Source organism: Macrosteles quadrilineatus, unplaced genomic scaffold, assembly GCF_028750875.1.
Source record: "Macrosteles quadrilineatus isolate MER2022 unplaced genomic scaffold, UCM_ALF_1.0 Scaffold_13__1_contigs__length_4303367, whole genome shotgun sequence".
NCBI classification, from domain to species: Eukaryota; Metazoa; Arthropoda; class Insecta; order Hemiptera; family Cicadellidae; genus Macrosteles; species Macrosteles quadrilineatus.
In genome coordinates, this window is record NW_026542606.1 from 3,276,454 (window position 1) to 3,302,452 (window position 25,999).

At 36.1% G+C, this 25,999-nt stretch overlaps 1 protein-coding gene across 1 annotated transcript in view; it reads right to left on the reverse strand.

Annotated features, from left to right (window-relative positions):
• Nucleotides 1-20,521, reverse strand: part of LOC129004942 (INO80 complex subunit B-like) — a 58,905-nt gene extending 38,384 nt beyond the window's left edge. The window contains exon 1 of the mRNA XM_054433662.1: nucleotides 20,435-20,521. The gene's annotated coding sequence lies outside the window, so the exon portion shown is untranslated. The remainder of the gene's footprint in view (nucleotides 1-20,434) is intronic.
• Nucleotides 20,522-25,999: the final 5,478 nt, after the last annotated feature.

The following is a 25,999-nucleotide window of genomic DNA, read 5'->3' on the forward strand; positions in this document are numbered from 1 at the left end:
ATTGATTATATAAAGAAACATGATTGCTCTTAATAAGGTATGAAAATTGAAAAAAAGAGTAGGACCTTAGCGAAAAGGGCGCTGAAACCAGAAAAATGGTAAAATAATTTGACAAGATTACTATTTTTCTTATCATGACCCCGATTGATTGCACCAAATTTTATTACTGATTATACTAGTATAGATGATTAATTTTAATAAAAAAATATGATAATTGAAATTAAAGTGCAGGATGTTGGCGAAAATGCCGTCGAAAACCACGAAAACGGTCAAATAATGTGACAAACTCACAAATTCTTCGTACCATGACCTTGATTGATTGCACCATATTTTATTACTAATTGTACAAGTATATATGGTTGCTTTTAATAATAAAATATAATAATTGAAATAAAAGTGTAGGATGTTGGCGTAAAATGGCACCAAAGTAATGAAAATGGTTAAGAAATGTTATACATTTAAGATTTTTTCTTACAATGACCCCGAATGACTGCACCAAATTTTATTACTGATTGTACAAGTATATATGATTGCTTTTAATAATAAAATATAATAATTGAAATAAAAGTGTAGGATGTTGGCGTAAAATGGCAACAAAGTCACGAAAATAGTTAAATTAAATGTTATACATTTAAGATTTTTTCTAACCATGACCCCGAATGATTGCACCAAATTTTATTACTGATTGTACAAGTCTATATGGTTGCTTTTAATAATAAAATATAATAATTGAAATAAAAGTGTAGGATGTTGGCGTAAAATGGCACCGATACCACGAAAATGGTAAAATAATGTGACACATTCACAAATTATTTTTACCATTACCCCGAATGATTGCACCAAATTTTATTATTGATTGTACTATTATATATGGTTGCTTTTAAAAATAAAATATAATAATTGAAATAAAAGTGTAGGATGTTGGCGTAAAATGGCACCGAAACCACGAAAATGGTCAAATAATGTGACACATTCACAAATTATTTTTACCATGACCTTGATTGATTGCACCATATTTTATTACTGATTGTACAAGTATATATGGTTGCTTTTAATAATAAAATATAATAATTGAAATAAAAGTGTAGGATGTTGGCGTAAAATGGCACCAAAGTAATGAAAATGGTTAAGAAATGTTATACATTTAAGATTTTTTCTTACAATGACCCCGAATGATTGCGGCAAATTTTATTACTGATTGTACAAGTATATATGATTGCTTTTAATAATAAAATATTATAATTGAAATAAAATTGTAGGATGTTGGCGTAAAATGGCAACAAAGTCACGAAAATGGTTAAATAATGTTTGTTCGGTATTCATATTTTTAGAGTATTTAGAAATTAATCATTATGTTAATTAAGTCACTGGTTAATTAATCATGCTAATGTGTATATAAATCACCACATTTATTGTAATATTATTTAGTCTCAGTAACAATTTATTGTAAATAGACTCCCGCTTTCAATATTCAAATGAGATTGCTAAGCCTGCTCGAATTTCCCGCCACAGTAAGGCCTATTTTCCTGTACTACATACCCATGAATCACCTGACGCCGTGTTTGCTTCAATCGCATTTCCTATTGGCCATCGAATTCCTAGACCCCTCTAAACCGCAATTGCATTTTTAAAAGTGTGAAACCGGCGATCGGCGTCTGTCTGTCCACGGTCGGCGTCCATAACTCACGGTGTATTCCGTTTCTCGTATCTCGGGACATTAATTGCCCATTTTACCTCTCTTAAACGTATATTTAGGCTATAGATGAATTATATCTGGCCTCCCTCTCCTCTATAGTACATTTAACTATATATACATTTTAATTTCCCCCTTTTGTTTGTGATTAAATTACTTAAATTGTGATCTAGTGCTTTCAGACTCTTCAAACCTCAAGACAGTGTGTGCGCGTCCGTGTATTACTTCTAGACTTTCCGTACGTTTTCACCGCGACTTCCGCGTATTAGTGAGCTCTTTGTGATTATGAACTTGGGTGCGTTGCGTTCTCCAAAATTCTACAAAACAGAAGCACTCGGTCTAAGGACTCCGCCATCCGCCATCGCTCCACCATAGACGACGCCGCTGCCATACTCTCCACCTTTGGATAATTGGACTCAAGGTACAACCTTAAAGTTTTGTGTGTGTTTTAATTAGACTCTAAAACTAATCTCATTTGCCCCTCACAAGACATTTTATTCCATCTCGGGACCTCAGTGCCCTTCAAATTGCAGATTCGCCATTTTCTCTAATTTAATTATTTTTCTCTTGAACTATTAATTAGTTCTGGTCCTTCGAGTTATTAATTATTTTCATTTTCACCCATTACGCCCCCAACATTTGGTCCTTCGAGCCGGATTCATTGTCTAAAGTCCTGTGGTAATTAATTTCAGCCAATTTTCATCATCAACCATATTTTTAGCGATCTGCAATTTTCAATTTTCGCCATATTGGTAAAATATCGGCTCGCGTTCGTTCCGTTCGTGGGCGTGGTGTAGCAATCTCTCTCCACTCGCGCGTCTGCGCAGGTCACAATCATGTACAATTTGCTGTTCTCTCTAGTAGTAGACAATTTTTCCCTACTTGGCTTTTTTATCCCGAAAACGGGATTTAGTTTTAGTTGCGGGATTTAGTCGCGTGCAGACGGCCGACACTACGGCGTTTGTTGTTGTTTACATTTTCTCATTTAAGGTGTATTGTGTAATAAGGTTGATTGATATTATTAATAACCAACTATTAGGTTATTATTAGGTATTTACTATTATTCTTTGAATCAATATTGCTCTTTTGAATATCATACTAAATAAACACTAATTTGTCATTGTTATTTAACATTGTTTATGCTTTCTGAATTTTGATTTTAAATGAAGTAAAGTTAAATTAGTTCATCTCTGTAATTTTGGTTGACAAACGTGCGATATTATATTTAAGGTAATTTTATCTTGTCAATTAACATTTTAATAAATAGTTCAAAATAACCGTTTTTACTGGTTCTTATTACTAGTGTTGTACATATAAACAAAACTGTTAGCTAGCGTATTTGTATTGTGATTCATATTTCATTGATGGTTATAATTTTATGTTCCTTTCTCATTTATTAGGGTAATAACTTACTCTTTATGTTGCAATTCTTGTTTACTAAGGATTATTCTACACTGTTTCATTAATGAGGCCTACTCTCATTAAACTTATTTAGATCCATTTATTATTTTTGTAAATAACGGTGAACTTTCATGTGACTCATTCATTTGTTCTATCATATCTCTTGTTTTATTGTGCATTATTATTACCGTACTTGAATACTTTCAACTAAGCTCAATTGTTGATTTATAGTTTGAAAATCGAATTAAACCTGCCACACTCATTTAAAAATATTTTATTGCTATTTAACGTGTTGATAACTTAGTGTTTTTCACTATTTGCCTCAATTAAGCTACAAAGTAGGTGGATATATGTTTTAGATATTTATAATATTTTATCTCTATATTATTCAGCGGACAATTAATTACTACATTGTTAAGCTAATACCATTCATAGGCCTAGCTACAAGCCTTTTGTGTACCCACAACTTCCATTTTCGTGTGAATACTTTCAAGTGAATACTTCACAATGCCTCCTAAAGCATCTGATTTTAAGTCCGCAATCTACACCCGTTCTACGGCGCTGATTAAATCACGTTTTGAAAAACTTAAGGCTACAGTAGATGAATTATCAACTCAAATCGACCCTCTAACACCATTACAACTTAAGAAATTATCCGCTTACGCGTTGGAAATAAAAAAGAAACGCAGTGAATTTGAAAATAACCTTCAACGTGCCTTCGTTCTGGAAGATGAAGGGATCGATGATAAGACTCTTTCCAATGATCAAGATGCTATTGAAGACATGTTCTCTCACATTCAAGCTACGATTGAAACCCTGGTTCCCTCAGAACCACCAAAAACCCCTTCCGCGTTCAGTGAATCGTTTTCTGTTTCAGAAACTCATCCAAGCTCACAAGTACGATTACCTAAACTGGACTTACAAAAATTCTCTGGCGATCCATTAACGTGGACAAGTTTTATCAATCTTTTTGACACTGCAATCCACCGTAATGCTTCATTATCCTCTGTTATGAAATTCCAGTACTTACTCTCTGTCTTAAATGGAGAGCCTCTCAATTTAATAAGGAGTTTAAATCTCACCGCTCCTAATTATCTAGTCGCCTATGAATTGTTACGTGACAGATATCACAACAATCGAAGATTGCAATCATTGCATCTTAACCAATTGTTGGACCTGCCAAACATTACGGCAACTTCACTCAAAGGTTTGCGCCAATTTGTAAACCTGTTTACGGAACACACACAAGCTCTTAAGGCATTAAATTGTGACGTTAGTGACAACAACCCCCTATTGTCCGCACTCCTTTTGCGTAAAATGGACCAGGAACTACGTAAAAAACTTGAATCGTTCCGTTCCAGTCAAACCGAAGATCCAGTTACTCATTCATTACCAGAAATTGGTGAAATAATAAAATTTCTTAACCAAGAATGTTCGCAGACAGAAGATGCTAACATACATAACATGTCATCGGCCCACAGAAGCGTTCAACCTTCACCTCACAAAACCATACCAAAAAAGGTGCATTTCCGGTCTGACGTAGGCCTAGCCATGTTAGCTACTTCGAGATCTAATGCTCCCCCCTCTCATAGCTCTCAGACTAAAAATAGTCATGTCTATAACAAATGTTTTGTTTGTAACAAAAATGATCACAAAGTTTACACTTGTGACGTATTTCAAAATAAATCTCCTCGAGAGCGACACGCCATTGTTAAAAAACATAATCGTTGTTTTTCTTGCTTGGGTGAACATAGCTCCAAAGAATGCCGCTCTCAGTTCACTTGTCGCACATGTAAACAGCGACACCACTCTCTCTTACACCTTGGTGATAATAATCAAACCTCTCAGATGTCTTTTCGACCTCAAGGTCAAAGAACTTCCCCGACCACTTCAGGTCCATCTCACACTCAGACTGGTGATGTTAATTCACAAGCCTCTATCTCCGCCACTGTCGCGGATGTAAGCAATTATTCTGCCCAAAATAACTCATGTACGACTTCGGGTAATTATACTGTATTACTCGGCACCGCCTTGGTCAAGTTGACTTCCCCTCAGGGTATCTCTCATGTGTTTCGTGCTCTACTAGATACTGGCAGTATGTGTGATCTGCTCTCAGAACGCGCTGCGAATCTCCTGAATATAAAACGCCAGTCTTCTCAACTCAAAATATCTGGTCTTTCTCAAATGGCTTCCTGTACTAAAGGGTCAACTTACTTGAATCTTGAAACTCTCTCAGGTCGAGTAATAGCCACTGACCATCAATTCCATATTCTTGATAAGATTTCCGTCGACTTACCTCGCTCCCCTATATCACCGGAAGTGCTAACAAAAATCAAGCCCTATGTTCTAGCTGATCCTACTTTTCACTTGCCTGGTGGCATTGACGTGCTTATAGGTAGTTCTCTGCTACCCCTCCTCTGGACTCATGAAAGTTACTCCCTCGGCACGCACATGCCTCATGTGATAGGTACTCATCTTGGCTTTATTCTGATGGGTAAAGCTCCCTGTGCAACTAACTCGGAACCCGTGTCAGGTTTTGCGATCTCTCTTCTCTCTGTTAGTGATAATTCACTACACTCTTCCCTGCAACGTTTTTGGCAACAGGAGGAACCCCCTCACTTCCAGGTTAAGTCACAGGAAGAGCTTCTTTGTGATGAATACTATAAAAAATCACACTCTCGTGATCAATCAGGTCGTTATGTTGTGCGACTTCCGTTCAAGACGGACCCCTCCATTCTAGGCCAATCTAGGCCCATTGCTGAAAAGCGCTTGTTGTCTATTGAGCAGAAATTTAAAGCTCAACCCCAGTTTTCACACTTGTATAAGACGTTCATGTCTGAATATCAAACTCTCGGCCATATGACAAAACTAGATTTTGTTGAAGACATACACCCACACTACTTCCTACCTCATCATGGGGTACTGAAGGACTCTAGCACGACCAATTTAAGGACAGTGTTTGATGCCAGTAGCAAAACCAGTTCCGGTCACTCCTTAAACGATATTCTTTTGACAGGACGTAAATTACAAACTGACATTTGTGACGTAATTTTGAACTTCCGCTCTCATAAAATTGTGTTTTCATGTGACATTCGGCAAATGTACCGCCAAATACAAGTGCACCCTGACGATCAAAAGTTTCAACTGATTATGTGGCGTGACGACCCTTCAAAGGAAATCTCTACGTTTCAACTTACTACCGTCACCTACGGCATGAACAGCTCCCCCTACCTTGCTATTAAAACTTTAATGCAGTTAGCGGAAGACGAAGGTGATGCCTTCCCTCAGGCTTCTCACTCTCTACGTCATCACACCTACGTGGACGACATTATCACGGGTGCTGACTCCGTTGAGGCTGCTCTTGAACTACAGGACCAACTTATCCAACTTCTACATCGTGGTGGCTTTGAACTTCGCAAGTGGGCCTCCAACTCCTCTGCTCTTCTAGAAAAATTTCCTTCGGAACATCTAGAGACTCCAAGTTTCCTGCAAGACGCTCAGCTTCCCCAGTACTCCATCCTAGGTCTCCATTGGTCTCCTGAAGAAGACTGTTTCTGTTACGCTTTCAACCCCCCGTCTGAAAAGCTGACTAAGCGCTCCGTGCTCAGCTTTATTGCCAAACTATATGACCCCTGTGGATTTTTGTCCCCATTAATCATGGTAGCAAAATGCTTCATGCAATTACTATGGACTCAAGGTCTTGATTGGGACGACCCTCTCCCTTCTGATCTCGCACATAAGTGGCATGTGTTCACTAGCAACACTAAAGACCACCTCGGTCAAATTAAGATCCCCCGAGCATTTCCGCTCGCTCACTCCTCTGATATCGAGCTTCACGGTTTCTGTGATGCATCGGAATGCGGTTATGCCGCGGTAGTGTATTTCCGGTGTGAATCTAGTGACAAAACAGTCATTGTGAAACAAATATTGTCTAAGACTCGTGTTGCCCCGTTAAAAAAGGTAACTTTACCCCGCTTGGAATTGTGTGCAGCTCACCTCTTATCAAAACTAGTGCATTATTGTGAAAAACAATTTAACTCTCTTACTACGAATACCACTGTATTGTGGAGTGACTCATCTGTAGTTCTTACTTGGCTACAAACCCCTCCATACAGACTAAAGACCTTTGTGGCTAATCGTGTAGCCCAAGTGCAAGAAATCATTCCCAGTTATCAGTGGCGGCACATAAAAGGGACGGAAAACCCCGCTGATTGTGCCTCACGAGGAATTCTAGCCTCATCTCTCATTGACCATCCCTTATGGTGGACTGGCCCACCATGGTTACAGCTCCCTGCGGCCAACTGGCCCCCCTCATGTTTTTCGCCGTCTGAACTCACTCCCACGGACGAAATTAAAGAAACTCCTCTTAGTGTACTTAGTGCAACAGTCGCCCCTTCGGAATGGGACTTATTGTCTAAATATTCATCTTGGTTGAAACTAACCCGTGTGCTAGCTTATGTACTACGATTCATAAACTATTCCAGGTCTAAAAACAAACTCTCTGGACACTTAAAACTCAGTGAATTAAATCTAGCGGAAGTGACAATTTTTAAACTAGTGCAAAAACTCCATTTCAGTGCGGATATTAAATTATTGAACAAAGGCTCAATATGTTCTGCACAATTACAGAAACTCACCCCCTTCCTCGACCCTAATGGTCTCATACGCGTCGGTGGCCGATTGTCACATTGTTCGCTTGCTCATGACATACGTCACCCTATTGTTCTACCCAAGTCTCATACTGTAGTGAATTTGCTTATAGACTTTTACCACCAGGTACACTTGCACTCAGGTCCGCAACTAACTCAATCACTACTCGCCCGAAAAGTGTGGATTCTATCGGCCAGGAGCGTTATCCGCTCGCGCATATTTAAGTGTCTTGTGTGCTTTAAAAATAAACCACGAAACAAAATTCCTCTAATGGGTGATTTACCTGCTCATCGGGTCAATCCTACTCGTCCATTCTCATCTACAGGCGTAGATTACGCCGGACCATTTAGTGTTCGCGTTTGCAGTCTCAAAGCTCTTAGACAGATTAAGGTCTATTTGTGTATTTTTATCTGCATGGCTACCAAAGCTATTCATATAGAGGTAGTCACCGATCTTACCACCTCAGGCTTCATTGCCGCTCTCACACGTTTTGTGTCGAGACGCGGACTCTGTTCCGATCTGTATTCTGACTGCGGAACCAACTTTGTTGGTGCAAACTCGGAATTACGCAAGGTAATCCGTGAAACCATCCTTACACCTGATTCGCAGGACAAAATTGTTCATTTCACCATCCCCAAAGGAATTAACTTCCATTTCAACCCCCCCTCTGCACCTCATCAAGGTGGCTTATGGGAAAGTGCCGTTAAAAGTGCAAAATACCATCTGAAACGGGTAATTGGTGAAACCATTTTAACTTTAACCCAATTTCAAACTTTGTCCATTCAAGTAGAGGCAATGCTAAACTCGCGCCCTCTTACAGCTCTTAGTTCAGACCCTTCCGAAATTTCTGTGCTGACCCCTGGACATTTCCTCATCGGAGCTCCATTAGTTGCCCTGCCGGAACCTCACCTGTCTGAAGTGCCCTTCAATCGTCTTCGTCAGTGGCAGCTTGTCCAGGCTTTTCACCAGCGTATCTGGAGGCGTTGGCAGCTTGAATATCTCCACTCCCTCCAGCAGCGATCCAAGTGGACCACCCCTCATGAGAATTTGAAGACCGGAGACTTGGTGCTCATTCACTCCAATTCACCTCCACTCACCTGGCCTCTTGGACGCATCGTCTCCACTCACCCTGGCGCTGATGGAACAGTTCGAGTCGTCACAGTGAAGACAGCTTCTGGGACTTTCACACGGCCTGTTCACAAGGTCTTCCCTCTGCCATGCAATGAAGACTAAGTCCAAGAAACCTACTCTATGTACATATTAGATTTAAGTGTGGTTTACGTTTGCTCTTGTGTTTTTTAATTAATTGTCTGTTGAAGCTGTAATGCTTCAAGGGGGCCGGAATGTTCGGTATTCATATTTTTAGAGTATTTAGAAATTAATCATTATGTTAATTAAGTCACTGGTTAATTAATCATGCTAATGTGTATATAAATCACCACATTTATTGTAATATTATTTAGTCTCAGTAACAATTTATTGTAAATAGACTCCCGCTTTCAATATTCAAATGAGATTGCTAAGCCTGCTCGAATTTCCCGCCACAGTAAGGCCTATTTTCCTGTACTACATACCCATGAATCACCTGACGCCGTGTTTGCTTCAATCGCATTTCCTATTGGCCATCGAATTCCTAGACCCCTCTAAACCGCAATTGCATTTTTAAAAGTGTGAAACCGGCGATCGGCGTCTGTCTGTCCACGGTCGGCGTCCATAACTCACGGTGTATTCCGTTTCTCGTATCTCGGGACATTAATTGCCCATTTTACCTCTCTTAAACGTATATTTAGGCTATAGATGAATTATATCTGGCCTCCCTCTCCTCTATAGTACATTTAACTATATATACATTTTAATTTCCCCCTTTTGTTTGTGATTAAATTACTTAAATTGTGATCTAGTGCTTTCAGACTCTTCAAACCTCAAGACAGTGTGTGCGCGTCCGTGTATTACTTCTAGACTTTCCGTACGTTTTCACCGCGACTTCCGCGTATTAGTGAGCTCTTTGTGATTATGAACTTGGGTGCGTTGCGTTCTCCAAAATTCTACAAAACAGAAGCACTCGGTCTAAGGACTCCGCCATCCGCCATCGCTCCACCATAGACGACGCCGCTGCCATACTCTCCACCTTTGGATAATTGGACTCAAGGTACAACCTTAAAGTTTTGTGTGTGTTTTAATTAGACTCTAAAACTAATCTCATTTGCCCCTCACAAGACATTTTATTCCATCTCGGGACCTCAGTGCCCTTCAAATTGCAGATTCGCCATTTTCTCTAATTTAATTATTTTTCTCTTGAACTATTAATTAGTTCTGGTCCTTCGAGTTATTAATTATTTTCATTTTCACCCATTACGCCCCCAACAATGTTATACATTTAAAATTTTTTCTAACCATGACCCCGAATGATTGCACCAAATTTTATTACTGATTGTACAAGTATATATGGTTGCTTTTAATAATAAAATATAATAATTGAAATAAAAGTGTAGGATGTTGGCGTAAAATGGCACAAAAACCACGAAAATGGTCAAATATTGTGACACATTCACAAATTATGTTTACCATTACCCCGAATGATTGCACCAAATTTTATTATTGATTGTACTAGTATAGATGATTGCTTTTAATAATAAAATATAATAATTGAAATAAAAGTGTAGGATGTTGGCGTAAAATGGCAACAAAGTCACGAAAATAGTTAAATTAAATGTTATACATTTAAGATTTTTTCTAACCATGACACCGAATGATTGCACCAAATTTTATTACTGATTGTACAAGTCTATATGGTTGCTTTTAATAATAAAATATAATAATTGAAATAAAAGTGTAGGATGTTGGCGTAAAATAGCACCGATACCACGAAAATGGTCAAATAATGTGACACATTCACAAATTATTTTTACCATTACCCCGAATGATTGCACCAAATTTTATTATTGATTGTACTAGTATAGATGATTGCTTTTAAAAATAAAATATAATAATTGAAATAAAAGTGTAGGATGTTGGCGTAAAATGGCAACAAAGTCACGAAAATAGTTAAATTAAATGTTATACATTTAAGATTTTTTCTAACCATGACCCCGAATGATTGCACCAAATTTTATTACTGATTGTACAAGTATATATGGTTGCATTTAATAATAAAATATAATAATTTAAATAAAAGTGTAGGATGTTGGCGTAAAATGGCACCGAAACCACGAAAATGGTCAAATAATGTGACACATTCACAAATTATTTTTACCATTACCCCGAATGATTGCACCAAATTTTATTACTGATTGTACTATTATAGATGTTTGATTTTAATAATAAATGTGGTCAGGATTTGCCATACGACGTTCACATCAAGAGACTTGTGACATCACACGGTTCAGTAACGCCCCCGTAGAAGGCTGGTTCAAAATAGTCAAGGAGAGCATTTTAGAAGGACTAACCAACCTTAAAGTCGGAAGATTCATTGAAAAACTTAAAGAAAGGATCATGTCAACATGTAAGGAAATGTATTTGAATATACCGATGGCCGCTTGCAACAAGAAAAAAAGAAATAAAACTGTTAAACGTAAATTGGCAATGGACGAAATAGACAGCAGATCTTCTATCATCAGTGGATTTGACGAAGACGTAGAAGAAAAATGGATGAAAAAGAAAATTAAAAAAACTACTTACTTCCCTAAGTGCACGAATTTGAATGTTATCAATAATGCAGTAATCAATGAAAAGAATGTAGAAAGCAAGGAAATAATGATTTTGTGTACAGATACTGAAACTACAAAACACGATACTAACATCGAAGATTCTAAGGCAGGTTCTAAGGCATGCAAAAAAGCAGGAGAAAAAACAACAGAATTTAAAATTAGGCACTATGGACCACTACGACTGGAACTGCAGTTAGAAGATTATGAATCGCTAAGAGAATGCAACTGGGTAACAGGAGCGGTAATGGACGCCGTAGCTGAAAACATGCTGCCAACACGTGCTAACTTTAAATACACTTATGTGACTTTTGATATTGGAACGAGAATAGTGAAAGGAGATAAAATTTATGACACGAGTTTCATTGAAGTTGAGAAGTTAGTAAACAGCACGTATTATCTAATGCCATATTCAACGTCCATGATTGATTCCCATTGGTGTCTGATTGCAGCAAATCTAGAAGAGAAAAAAGTTTACCATTTCGATTCTTTGCAAAACAAAATTGTTACGAATGTGAATGTCCTACAAAAAATTTTGAAACTGTTCGAGAGTATTAATTCTATAACGAAAACCGATAAGAAAATTGATCTGACAAATTGGACTGACGAATCTGATTCAATATCGTATCCTAAACAAAGGGATGACTACAATTGTGGAGTATTTGTACTCTATTACATGTTGAAAATTGTTGAAAATGGATTGATATGTAAAGCAACTATAGAAGAAACAGATATTAGTGAATTTCGGAAAAACTGCTTGGAAACATTAAGAAATCCGGAAACAGGACTTTTGAAAACTACAATGAGTAACGGCTTGATTGATTCGGTACAACACTATCTACCAGACACAAACAAATTGGATTTAAGAAGTAAGGAAGTTGTCGAAAAAATGTTTGTAGGACATATAAAAAACAAAAACATGGGAAAGTTTTTAGAACGAATATACCAAATTGATTTCGCATCCCTATCAGGCACCAACTGGTTAACATCCACGATAGTAGATTATTGCAACGCTTTGTTTGTCAAGGATGGGCAGTTTTGTTTCTCAGTGGGAGAGGCCACATTTGTACTTCAAGAAGGGAGACCAAAATATACAGCGGTTTTCAAACCAATAATGACTGATTTTAAGAGATTAAGCATGGTGTTCATACCATACAACACAACTCGCCATTTTTCTTTGTACGTTATAGACTTTAAAAACAAGAAAATCACTCATATGGACCCAATGGACAATAACAAGACAAGAAATAGAACAAAATGTGAAAAGATTAAGGAATTTCTTAGAATTAGAAACAAACTAACTACTAAAGAGACAATAAACGTAGATGAACTAAGTTACATAGATGTGAAATACCCTTTACAAAAAGATCGACATAGCTGTGGAGTATACGTCGTTTATTACGTTGAAGAACTGAGTAAAAGTAACCGTATTGTTGATATTACAGCCGACATTACCAGTATAGATTTTCGCAAGTACCTACAAGAAAAAAGTTTAAGAAAATCCTTGAATGTAGAAAATATTTGCATTGCTTGTGGAAAAGGTTATGATGCTCGTCGAAATCAGTGGTGCCAATGCAACAACCCTAGCAGCACAAATATATATTAAATACATATGAATAAATGTATTTAAAATATATTTTATATATCTCAAGTGTGTATAAATGTCAATTTTATATAATATTTGAAATGTATTAAATATATATAAAATATGTTTTTGGATCTATTAAATATTAAAAAAATATGTTCCAATAATATATTGTAGTGATCAATATTTAAATAAAATATGTATTTAATATCTCTTTCAAACATCCCATGTAGCCTAAACATAAAAACATAAAATAATGAAGATTTAGTATGAAAAGCACAATTATCAGTTGAGTAAATTGATTAAATAGTTCATAAAAACTAATTTTGAAAAAATTACTGGATAAAATTTTTTTAGCCCAGGTGGGTCTCGAACCTAGGTCCTTCGACTTATGAGCCTCTTACCTTACCTCTGAGCTACTTGTGACTGTTGATAGCATTAGTTTTCAAATGGTGAAAGAGTGGCCGTCAGTTGCAATGGTTGCAATACTTAAACATTTTTTGATACTACAGTATAATATGATTCTGTTAATCTGTTTTTTTCTGTAATTCGTGTCTTAAAAGGTTGCCAGTCACTAGCACCCTTTTCTAGCCAATCATTCGAGATTTCTATGATCACATTCATTGTCACATATTGCAATTTAAAAAATAAAACCCATCAACACTTGTTTTTTGTTTGACCCAAATGTAGGCTGTCGAACATGTATACTGCCTCTTAACTATATGCGTAATTTTTTCTTTACCTGCATGATAGAGTGACACCGACACCATTCAGAGTACGTATTATTATTAACTTAATTTTAACGCTTTCACAATACTGTAGCAATTATCATACAAAAAAATGCATGTATACATTGATAAACACTATAAAAAACAAAAAGATGCAAATTATTTATTTGCTAATTATAAAAGATTATAGGCTATATATTCTACAAATATATTATTATTTTATTAATAAAAATATCTGACGTGTTTCAAAATATATTTATAACTAATTTAAATATATAATATAGTTTCAAAAATATGTTATATATATATTTAAAATATTCTCAACACATAATTTTTTTAAATATTTAATAGGAAAAATATACATATAAAATATGTATATTATAGATTCTATACTTATTTGATCAATATATATTATGAATCTATTTTATATATTCAAAACTTATATTTAATTTATATTTTGCATTGCTTTTTGGTAATATTTTAAATATATACTTGAATATACCAAACTATTATTAAATATATATTATTTATATATTTTATTCGAGGTTCTATCAAATACAACTTTAAATATATAAAATATTTATAAAATACATATTTGTGCTACTAGGGAAATGTGGGAGATGGGTTCATTACGAGTGTATGGAATGTAAACTATCTTATGAAGTTTTGAAAAGAAGAAGTACGACATATTTATGCATATTTTGCAAACTAGAGGACGAAACACATAGCGGAAACGAATGAAAGATATAGGTTAATGTATTTGCAACATATCCAATACAACCATAACACCCAAGCGACCGGGCTGTAGTGGTGTTGATGGTGTAATAGTTTTATAATAAATCGGACAACAGCAATATGGATTCACGACGAAAGAAAGAACTGCGTATTTACACAAACATAGTCATCTTATTAATTAGTCAAATTGCAGTGTTGCAAACAAGACCACAACACCCAAGCAACCGGGCTGTAGTGGTGTTGATGGTGAAATAGTAAGATAATAAATCGGATAATAGCATAACAGATTCAATATGAAAGGAAGAACTACGTATTTATGCATATTCTGCGATCATTGAGATGACATCATCAACGACGATACATAATATCTCTTTAGGAACAATTTAAGTGCCTTGGGCTTATCATTTGATTTCTTAATAATTTCCTATTTATTTCATGACTAATGCTACAGCTTTGGCTGGTTCAATAAAAGAAACCAGCAATTCATGATAGCCTATTGGTAGGTATGGTTTAGTTTCATATCAGGTGCTTGGCAGTACGATAGGGGGTCTGCCTCATTAAAAGTCCCCGGTGTTGTACATACTTACTTTTACAAACACATGTTATATCTTTATTTAGGTTTGATAGTTAGAACGAATTATAATCCCAAATTTTTTGAAAAGGGATTAATTCACATGGTCTGTTAAGACTCCGTGCTCTTGGGGCTATGCACCATGCAGGGACAGAGCATCGACGGCCCTGGGTTCAGCAGGGCTACCAGCCGCCTGTTGGTCATGGTCCGAAGTATCACGGAATACAATAATAATTCATTCTGACAGACTGTATTAAGAAAACAATAATTTAACTGTGTATACTTATAAAAACACCTTATTTCATTAGATTTTTACAAATAGTATATTATAATCAAAGATACTTTAGTTATGTTTCAGATGCTGCAACATCACCACTCGATGATGAAATAATGATATAACAGCAAAGAAAATGTAAATATTGGTAAATATCCCGCAGAAGCACATAATGCAGAGGGCAGCTCAAAAGCATTAAACAAAATTACAATCTCAAAAAATTATTTGAATTAATTAATGAATTTCAACCAATCTCTATAATTTTGTTTAAAGAAACAGAATTGATAAATGTGTAATTTGAAAAATGCTTTTGGGCTGTAATGCAGGGTTCTGTTGCATTAAAAAAATATGCAACATGACGCGGTCCCCACCCCGCAGCATATATTTATATATTTTTTTTTAATTAAAAGCAATCATTTATACAAGTATAATCAGTAATAAAATTTGGTGCAATCAATCAAGGTCATGGTAAAAATAATTTGTAAATGTGTCGCATTATTTGACCATTTTCGTAGTTTTGGTGCCATTTTACGCCAACATCCTACACTTTTATTTCAATTATTATATTTTATTATTAAAAGCAATCATCTATACTTGTACAATCAGTAATAAAATTTGGTGCAATCATTCGGGGTACTGGTAAAAATAATTTGTGAATGTGTCACATTATTTGACCATTTTCGTGGTTTTGGTGCCATTTTACGCCAACATCCTACACTTTTATTTAAATTATTATATTTTATTATTAAAAGCAACCATATATACTTGTACAATCAGTAATAAAATTTGGTGCAATCATTCGGGGTAATGGTAAGAAAAAATCTTAAATGTATAACATTTAATTTAACTATTTTCGTGACTTTGTTGCCATTTTACGCCAACATCCTACACTTTTATTTCAATTATTATATTTTATTATCAAAAGCAATCATCTATACTAGTACAATCAATAATAAAATTTGGTTCAATCATTTGGGGTACTGGTAAAAATAATTTGTGAATGTATAACATTATTTAACCATTTACGTGGTTTTGGTGCCATTTTACGCCAACATCCTACAATTTTATTTCAATTATTATATTTTATTATTAAAAGCAACCATATATACTTGTACAATCAGTAATGAAATTTGGTGCAATCATTCGGGGTCATGGTTAGAAAAAATCTTAAATGTATAACATTTCTTAACCATTTTCATTACTTTGGTGCCATTTTACGCCAACATCCTACACTTTTATTTCAATTATTATATTTTATTATTAAAAGCAATCATATATACTTGTACAATCAGTAATAAAATTTGGTGCAATCATTCGGGGTAATGGTAAGAAAAAATCTTAAATGTATAACATTATTTAACCATTTTCGTGAATTTGTTGCCATTTTACGCCAACATCCTACACTATTATTCCCATTATTATATTTTATTATTAAAAGCAATCATATATACTTGTACAATCAGTAATAAAATTTGGTGCAATCATTCGGGGTCATTGTAAGAAAAAATCTTAAATGTATAACACTTCTTAACCATTTTCATTACTTTGGTGCCATTTTACGCCAACATCCTACACTTTTATTTCAATTATTATATTTTATTATTAAAAGCAACCATATATACTTGTACAATCAGTAATAAAATTTGGTGCAATCATTCGGGGTAATGGTAAGAAAAAATCTTAAATGTATAACATTATTTAACCGTTTTCGTGACTTTGGTGCCATTTTACGCTAACATCCTACACTTTTATTTCAATTATTATATTTTATTATTAAAAGCAATCATATATACTTGTACAATCAGTAATAAAATTTCGTGCAATCAATCAAGGTCGTGGTAAAAATAGTTTGTAAATTTGTAGCATTATTTGACCGTTTTCGTGACTTTGGTGCCATTTTACGCCTACATCCTACACTTTTATTTCAATTTTTATATTTTATTATTAAAAGCAACCATATATACTAGTATAATCAGTAATAAAATTTGGTGCAATCAATCTGGGTCATGGTAAGAAAAAGTATTAAATGTATAACATTATTTGACCATTTTCGTGACTTTGGTGCCATTTTACGCCAACATCCTACACTTTTATTTCAATTATTATATTTTATTATTAAAAGCAATCATCTATACTTGTACAATCAGTAATAAAATTTGGTGCAATCAATCAAGGTCATGGTAAAAATAATTTGTAAATGTGGCACATTATTTGACCACTTTTGTGGTTTTGGTACCATTTTACGCAAACATCCTACACTTTTATTCCAATAATTATATTTTATTATTAAAAGCAATCATCTGTACAAGGACAATCAGTAATAACATTTGGTGCAATCAATCGGGGTCATGGTTAGAAAAAAATCTTAAATGTATAACATTTCTTAACAATTTTCATTACTTTGGTGCCATTTTACGCCAACATCCTACACTTTTATTTCAATTATTATATTTTATTATTAAAAGCAACCATATATACTTGTACAATCAGTAATAAAATTTGGTGCAATCAATCGGGGTCATGGTTAGAAAAAATCTTAAATGTATAACATTTCTTAACCATTTTCATTACTTTGGTGCCATTTTACGCCAACATCCTACACTTTTATTTCAATTATTATATTTTATTATTAAAAGCAACCATATATACTTGTACAATCAGTAATAAAATTTGGTGCAATCATTCGGGGTAATGGTAAGAAAAAATCTTAAATGTATAACATTATTTAACCATTTACGTGGTTTTGGTGCCATTTTACGCCAACATCCTACAATTTTATTTCAATTATTATTTTTTATTATTAAAAGCAACCATATATACTTGTACAATCAGTAATAAAATTTGGTGCAATCATTCGGGGTAATGGTAAAAATAATTTGTGAATGTGTCACATTATTTGACCATTTTCGTGGTTTTGGTGCCATTTTACGCCAACATCCTACACTTTTATTTCAATTATTATATTTTATTATTAAAAGCAATCATATATACTTGTACAATCAGTAATAAAATTTGGTGCAATCAATCAAGGTCGTGGTAAAAATAGTTTGTAAATTTGTAGCATTATTTGACCGTTTTCGTGACTTTGGTGCCATTTTACGCCAACATCCTACACTTTTATTTCAATTATTATATTTTATTATTAAAAGCAACCATATATACTAGTATAATCAGTAATAAAATTTGGTGCAATCAATCTGGGTCATGGTAAGAAAAAATCTTAAATGTATAACATTATTTGACCATTTTCGTGACTTTGGTGCCATTTTACGCCAACATCCTACACTTTTATTTCAATTATTATATTTTATTATTAAAAGCAATCTATCTATACTTGTACAATCAGTAATAAAATTTGGTGCAATCAATCAAGGTCATGGTAAAAATAATTTGTAAATGTGGCACATTATTTGACCATTTTTGTGGTTTTGGTACCATTTTACGCAAACATCCTACACTTTTATTCCAATAATTATATTTTATTATTAAAAGCAATCATCTGTACAAGTACAATCAGTAATAACATTTGGTGCAATCAATCGGAGTCATGGTAAGAAAAAAATCTTGAATGTGAAATATTATTTGACCATTTGGTAGTTTTCGACACCATTTTCGCCAACATCTTATACTTTTATTCCAATTATTTGGTTTTATTATTAAAAGCAGTCTTTATTCCAATTATTATGTTTTATTATTAAAAGCAGTCATTTACACTGGTACAATCAGTAATCCAATTTTGTTCAATCAAACAGGGCCAAGGTAAGAAAATTATGAATGTTGGTCATAGTGTAATGAAATAATAAACCACTGTATTTGTGTTCTTTTAACAGCATTTTTTCCTAAAGATCCTTCACTTTTTAAATTTACATATTTTTTTATAAGAACAATCCTGTATACTTGTACAATGTGTAATAACAGTAGGTGCAATCAATCAGTAGCAAGGTGAGGTTCGTGGTCTATTCTCATAAATAACAGACTATCTATCTTGGGGCCAGGGTGAAGGAGTGGGGGAGCCGCCGCAACTTTCAATTATTATATTTTATTATTAAAAGCAATCATCTATACTTGTACAATCAGTAATAAAATTTGGTGCAATCAATCAAGGTCATGGTAAAAATAATTTGTAAATGTGGCACATTATTTGACCATTTTTGTGGTTTTGGTACCATTTTACGCAAACATCCTACACTTTTATTCCAATAATTATATTTTATTATTAAAAGCAATCATCTGTACAAGTACAATCAGTAATAACATTTGGTGCAATCAATCGGAGTCATGGTAAGAAAAAAATCTTGAATGTGAAATATTATTTGACCATTTGGTAGTTTTCGACACCATTTTCGCCAACATCTTATACTTTTATTCCAATTATTTGGTTTTATTATTAAAAGCAGTCTTTATTCCAATTATTATGTTTTATTATTAAAAGCAGTCATTTACACTGGTACAATCAGTAATCCAATTTTGTTCAATCAAACAGGGCCAAGGTAAGAAAATTATGAATGTTGGTCATAGTGTAATGAAATAATAAACCACTGTATTTGTGTTCTTTTAACAGCATTTTTTCCTAAAGATCCTTCACTTTTTAAATTTACATATTTTTTTATAAGAACAATCCTGTATACTTGTACAATGTGTAATAACAGTAGGTGCAATCAATCAGTAGCAAGGTGAGGTTCGTGGTCTATTCTCATAAATAACAGACTATCTATCTTGGGGCCAGGGTGAAGGAGTGGGGGAGCCGCCGCAACTGCTAGGCGACAGCTGGGGCCCATTTCATAATAAAGTACAAACTAATATTATTAGTAAATCAGCTGATCGCCCAATGCAAATCTAATGGAAATTACAAGTTACAAGTTGTAACTTGTAACTTGTAGTTTATTATGAAATGGGCCCCTGGTGACAGCTATCTTCACGGCCGTAAACAACTGACTTATCATCTACAATTTGGTAGGTATCAGAGAGAAGAGAACAGAATAAATAGTAGGTATGAGGTTGATTAGTTTACCAATAGTCAATGGTTTGTTTACACCACGAATACTAAACTAAAATAAAACCTTTCAAGTATTCGTGGTTTACACTAAACTTACACTTTTGTTTGTCAATAAATTGACATTCGAATTCGATTTGCTTGCAGACAACGAGACAGCAGACAGACAACACAAATGGAATGGAATATGGAGTGGAGTGACTGGAGACTGACGATTCTCAGCATTTTCTCAGCTAGAGCACAGAAAACATACTACTAGGCTATAACCGGTTATAGTCACTGAGCTATAATTCTAACTGGAGGTAGCACTGAATGTCAAAGATGCGTGTCGCCAGCCGCCATGTTTGCGTGAGGTGGGTGTCCATAAGAAGCCATGTTATTGCTATGACAAAAAAACTCACTGCAATACAACCTAGTTATAAGAAGCCATGTTATTGCTATGGTAAGAAAACTTACTGCTATACCAACCGAACAAAATCAGCGACTCGCTTTTGACAGACTTCTGCCATGGCAGTGCTACCTCCAGTTATAATTTTAGCTCAGTGGTTATAGTAGTATGTTTTCTGTGGCTAGAGGTAGGCGTGCAGGGACAGTCAATTAGAAACATATGCGACGGGAGAACAACATTTTACACTATATAAACACATTCAGATAAAAGGACAAATTAATTAATTGTAGTAGTTTTCTAGAACAACAAAACTGATTGCCGATGCAAACGTATTGAAGCTGTATTGACAAGATTTGTTTTACATTTCTCAATGCCATTGCCAGTCTAGTTTATTTCGCTACACTACTGTAAAATGACCTGTTTCGAATCATACCATCACTAGCGCCATCATCATGCAGGTTCACCTGCGAAAATACATAATTACATTGTTTAGCCTACTACGGAAAAAAATTACTATGCGAAAGCTGTGTAACGAGTTATTTTTCCTAGGGGGGTGTATGTTTTATCTATGATATTTGCTATTTGACCGCGCACCTATTGCTGGCATCAGCAAGCGGCGGCGGCGAAGCTAGCGAGCGCCCTTTGACCCGGCTTATCAGTGCCGATAAGCCTGGGATATCCTAGTTTCTCAGGACAGTCTGGGAGAAGGACATTCTTGTGGTGGATCCCAAAGAGTGAGGAAGTGAGTGTTGGTGTCCTGTGGAGACGGCTGGCGTACGTTGGTGCTACAGAGTGTACGAGGTGTGACAGTGAGTGTCGGTGTTAAGTTGGGTGTTAAGACCCACTACTGGTGAGTGGACGACATTCTTTTGATTTTGGTTAAGGAGCTGAACTTATTAGTTTAAAAATATTAATATCTGATTTATTTGCGAGGGTTAAAGTTGTAACCGTGCTGGTCAAAGCCTGACGGTAGTTAGGATTTATATTAGTCAGGAATAATATTAAAGTATATTCCTGACGGTTCTAGGCAGGTGCTAAAACGCCAATAATATATTTTATTGACTGTAGTAGATGTTATTTTGCGTTTTACCAAGAGTTAATTACATTACTAATAACTCTGAGGCCCGACAAACCTAGGCTGCACGATTTAGCGTGCGTAGTTGGAAGCACGTGGCCAGTAGGCTAGTAGCTAATATTATTAGCCTATTAACAGAAGCCCAGCTAAGTGATTTAACGTTGGTAGTAACAGTAGCAGTAGCAGTAGTAGGGTTGTTGTTGATTAATCATTTGATTAACTTAATTTAACCTGAACAGCTTGTTTAGTAATCCAACACGTTATCTTGGTAGCTTGGATAGCGGAGTACCGGCTATCAGATAATATATTTATCTACTGTTTGGATCGTATTTAATATTTATTTATCGGCTACTAAGTAGCTCAATAATTTGATAGTAGTGCAATTGACATCTAGTTTTGCTTGTTTAGCTTGGTATTTATTGAGTCCAGCTGCTAGAGGTGTAGTCACTCTGCTTATAGTGCACTTGTATTATTATATGGTATTATTATTGAGTAAATTGTCTGATTCTTAGCTTGGGCATTAGAGTTGTGTATTGGATTATAGTGGCCTAGTAGACCCCGCCTGGTGATAATGCGCGTTGTGGTTTTTATTGGCAAGTCGTCGTGTAACTGACTGTGTTTTAGGCACTCTGGGCTTAACTATTGGATAGTTAGGACGAAGCCCGAGTTGCGTAGTCAGCAACGACCCCCTAGGAGAGTGGAGAATCGGCGTAGGCCTGGTAGTGATTATTGCACGTTTGTTTTGGTGACTTGTTCACAGTGCCCGTGTATGAGCCAGTCCTATACCGGTTAGACCCGGCTATTGGCCTAGTGGTTTCCCTGACCTTATCGCAGACCCTGGAACTTTACCCAGCCATTGTAGGCTGAGCTATCCCCGGCAAACGTTTGCGACTGCATTTACTTTTTATATTATTTTTCCAGTGCATTGTAGGCAGCGTCGCAGTTGTTTACAGCATTTATTTCTTCATCTTGGTATGTATCTAATAAAGTTATTCGTCAAGATACAAAGTTACTTTTTATCAGAGAAGAAATCAAAAACAAAGCGAAAAATATCAAAGAAAATTCGAAAATCATCCAAATTTCCTGGCAGTTAACCTCCTTGATAATAGCGATGCTACTTATAGGCTCAGAAGAAAACATCCAATCGATCTTCCAAATCGTTTCTAGTTTTTTTTTTATGAAATGTTTTGTTTTATGTTAGTGCACTCGCTGGAGTGTAATTAACTCATGTTAAATTGTCATGACATGTACTTATTGTTTCAGTATAGAACGTCAGATTGTAAATAAAATACTTGTAAAGAAAATGTTTCTGGTTCAATGAGGACATTATTCACAGAAGTGTTAACAAAATAAGAACAAGAAATTAAAAATAATAATATCATGGGTTCACCCAGACCTGTAACATAATCAATTTAGATAAACATATTCAATTTTCTTTAGGCTCCATTCATCCAATAAATCTCAAGGGGGCCTTCCCCGTAGCCTCCTACAAGGCCCCACTAGAAAAACAAATTTTTTCTAGTGGCAGTGGGACCTTATTGTCTCATGTTCTCAGTTGCTTCGCCAAGATTAAATGCCAGTGCTCCAGGAACATTGTTTAAAGACTTCAGAAATTTGGAGGGGGTTTTCCAATAAAGGCCGAGATAGACTCTGTGCTGTTTGGTATTTTTAGAATTGTTATCATATGTTACATATTTGGTGTCTGTTTTGAATGTACTGTATTGTTGTTTTACCTGGATTAATTATTTTATAGCGCCTCGTTTTCCCCTTCCAGAAACTGATGAGAACCTCTTTAGAGAAGGAGTGGGGGCGTGACGGTACTCTTCTCTTTCTTAAATCGACGTGAGGGGATCCTGGATTGCGCGCTCAGGTTGAAGTAGGGCTCGAAAAACGGTCCGTCGCTACCATCGACATATAAAACTAACTGGATTGCGCGCAGGCCGTAAGGGTCGTGTAGAACTTTCCGAGCCAATACAGGAGTGTATCGGGGTTGCCGCATGGGCAAATTGAAGGCAGCATGTGGGATATAGCGCGCGAAACCGTGTCTTCGACACTTGACCTTGGGCGCACGTGCGTGTTACAATAACCTCCCAAAAAAACTATTTTGTTAGCATGTAGAACCTTTGCTGGTAACGTTTTTCTTAATCATAAAGGTAATAATGAATTTGGTGAGGAAAGCCATGACATGAAATTAATCAAATTAATTGTTATTATGTTTAACAAAATTATATTGTAACCCGCTTCCGGGTGTGTTTCGTTAATTTGTCGGGTCGGGGCGTTACGCGTCCCTGATAGCCTAGCCGAGCTGGGTTTGGCGGGGGTCGGTAGAGAGTTTTATCTCTAATGTAAGATTCATATCTTTCAGCTTCCTTAATCATGTCGGCTAAGCTAGAACACGAGTCTCTTCTTAGTGTCAGCTTATATTCGGGTCGCATGTTGAGGAATAACCGATCAAGGGTTTGATCTAAACTATAGCCACCACATCGTCGGATAAGAGTCGTCAGCGCGACAACAAAGCTGCGAAATGGTTCATTTTCGCCTTGAGTTTGTGAGCGAATCTCGTCTTCAAGATTTCTTTTGTACCCCGGGGGCAAGAATTGTACCTCAAAAGATTCTTTGAAGTCCTCAAAAGTTTGCCAGAAATCCTTGTTATTTCTGTACCACAACAGAGCGTTTCCACGCAATAGCTCAGGAAGAGCTTTCAAAATATCGGCTGGGGCGACCTCGTAACACTGTCTTAATTCTTCTAAGCGCTCTAGAAAAGATACGGGGTTACGGTCTCCGTCGTAGTGGAGGTTCCACTTTCTAGCTATGTTACAAATCGTCGCTGCGGAAAGCGGACTAGCGAAATTGGTTTCCCTTGAATACTGCAGAGGGGCGTTATTTGATTGGTAATTATGTTGAGGGCGTGAAGTCGTTTGCATGTTCATTGCTGGGGACACACTTGTGTTAGTATTTAAATTCAACGGGTAATGGGCCTCATGACATGTCATTGGCGGAAGAGCGGCGTTGTTTGCCATGGAAATGACTGAGAGCATTCGTTTTACCGTGTCCACGCTCGCGTCAGGCGGCAGGCCAAGCATTTCTCTTACAACGACTGATTCGTCGCTGGACGCGTTTCTGTCGTCTTTACTATAACTAGTAAAGTAATTATCACCACCATGTCCGCTTGGAGGTATAAATTCACTAAATTCCGGCCCGGCTTCTGTCGCTGGCAGAGCGGATTGTCTTAAGAATTCAACAAAGCGGCTCCTGAGAGTATCGCTGTTACCCTCAGTGTCTAGACCGTATTCGCTCATCTTCTCTTTTAATTCCTTTTTCTTAAGATAATAGACCCAACCTACTTTTCGCGTGGCTGTAAGGTCTGACAAGTCGCGCCCTGATTCCATTCTTTGTTTTGGGATCGCGCCGGTACTTGTAAACGTTGGTATAGGTTGTCCTATTGAAGGTACGGAAACAGCGGTAAATGTCTGCGTTGTGTGCGTTAACAAGGTCGTAACTGGACCAATGGTAGTTTCGGGTGTACTGACGGTCGGGTGTGTTATACCGTCGTTTTTTTCATTTGCGCCTGTCATTTTTCTCTCTATTTCCAACAATATATTATGCGATAAGTCCCTGTTCGGGCGCCATTTTGTAACCCGCTTCCGGGTGTGTTTCGTTAATTTGTCGGGTCGGGGCGTTACGCGTCGTCCCTGATAGCCTAGCCGAGCTGGGTTATTCCGGGGGTCAATTTTGGTCGGGTTTCCCGCTTTTGTATCCTAAAGTCGTTTTCCTGGCTCAGGCGGGAATATTTTGCCTCTTGGCTTTATTCGTGCCTCATCATTGCCAGGAAACGAGTGAATAAAAGAGGGAGGGCGAGATTTTGTTTCGAAGTTATAGCTTCGTGCGCGACTATGTTCACAACCTCCTCGGTGGAGTGTTAATTATTCATTTATTTAATTCACTACCCTAAGTCCATGCGCCACGGACCGAGCAGAATTAGTTTAGATGCGTCTTTATTATTTAAAATAATACAATGCGTTTCGGGCGAGTGGACTAGTTCAAAGCCCCGTGAGAGAGTAGGAATATGGAAAGGTGCAAACGAACATACAGAGTAGGGCGGAGAAGGATCGTTATAGAAAGAATAACATACGAGACACACACACACACACACAGACAGGTTGAGCACACAAAGACTTATTTCAAATAGGTTAAGTCTAACT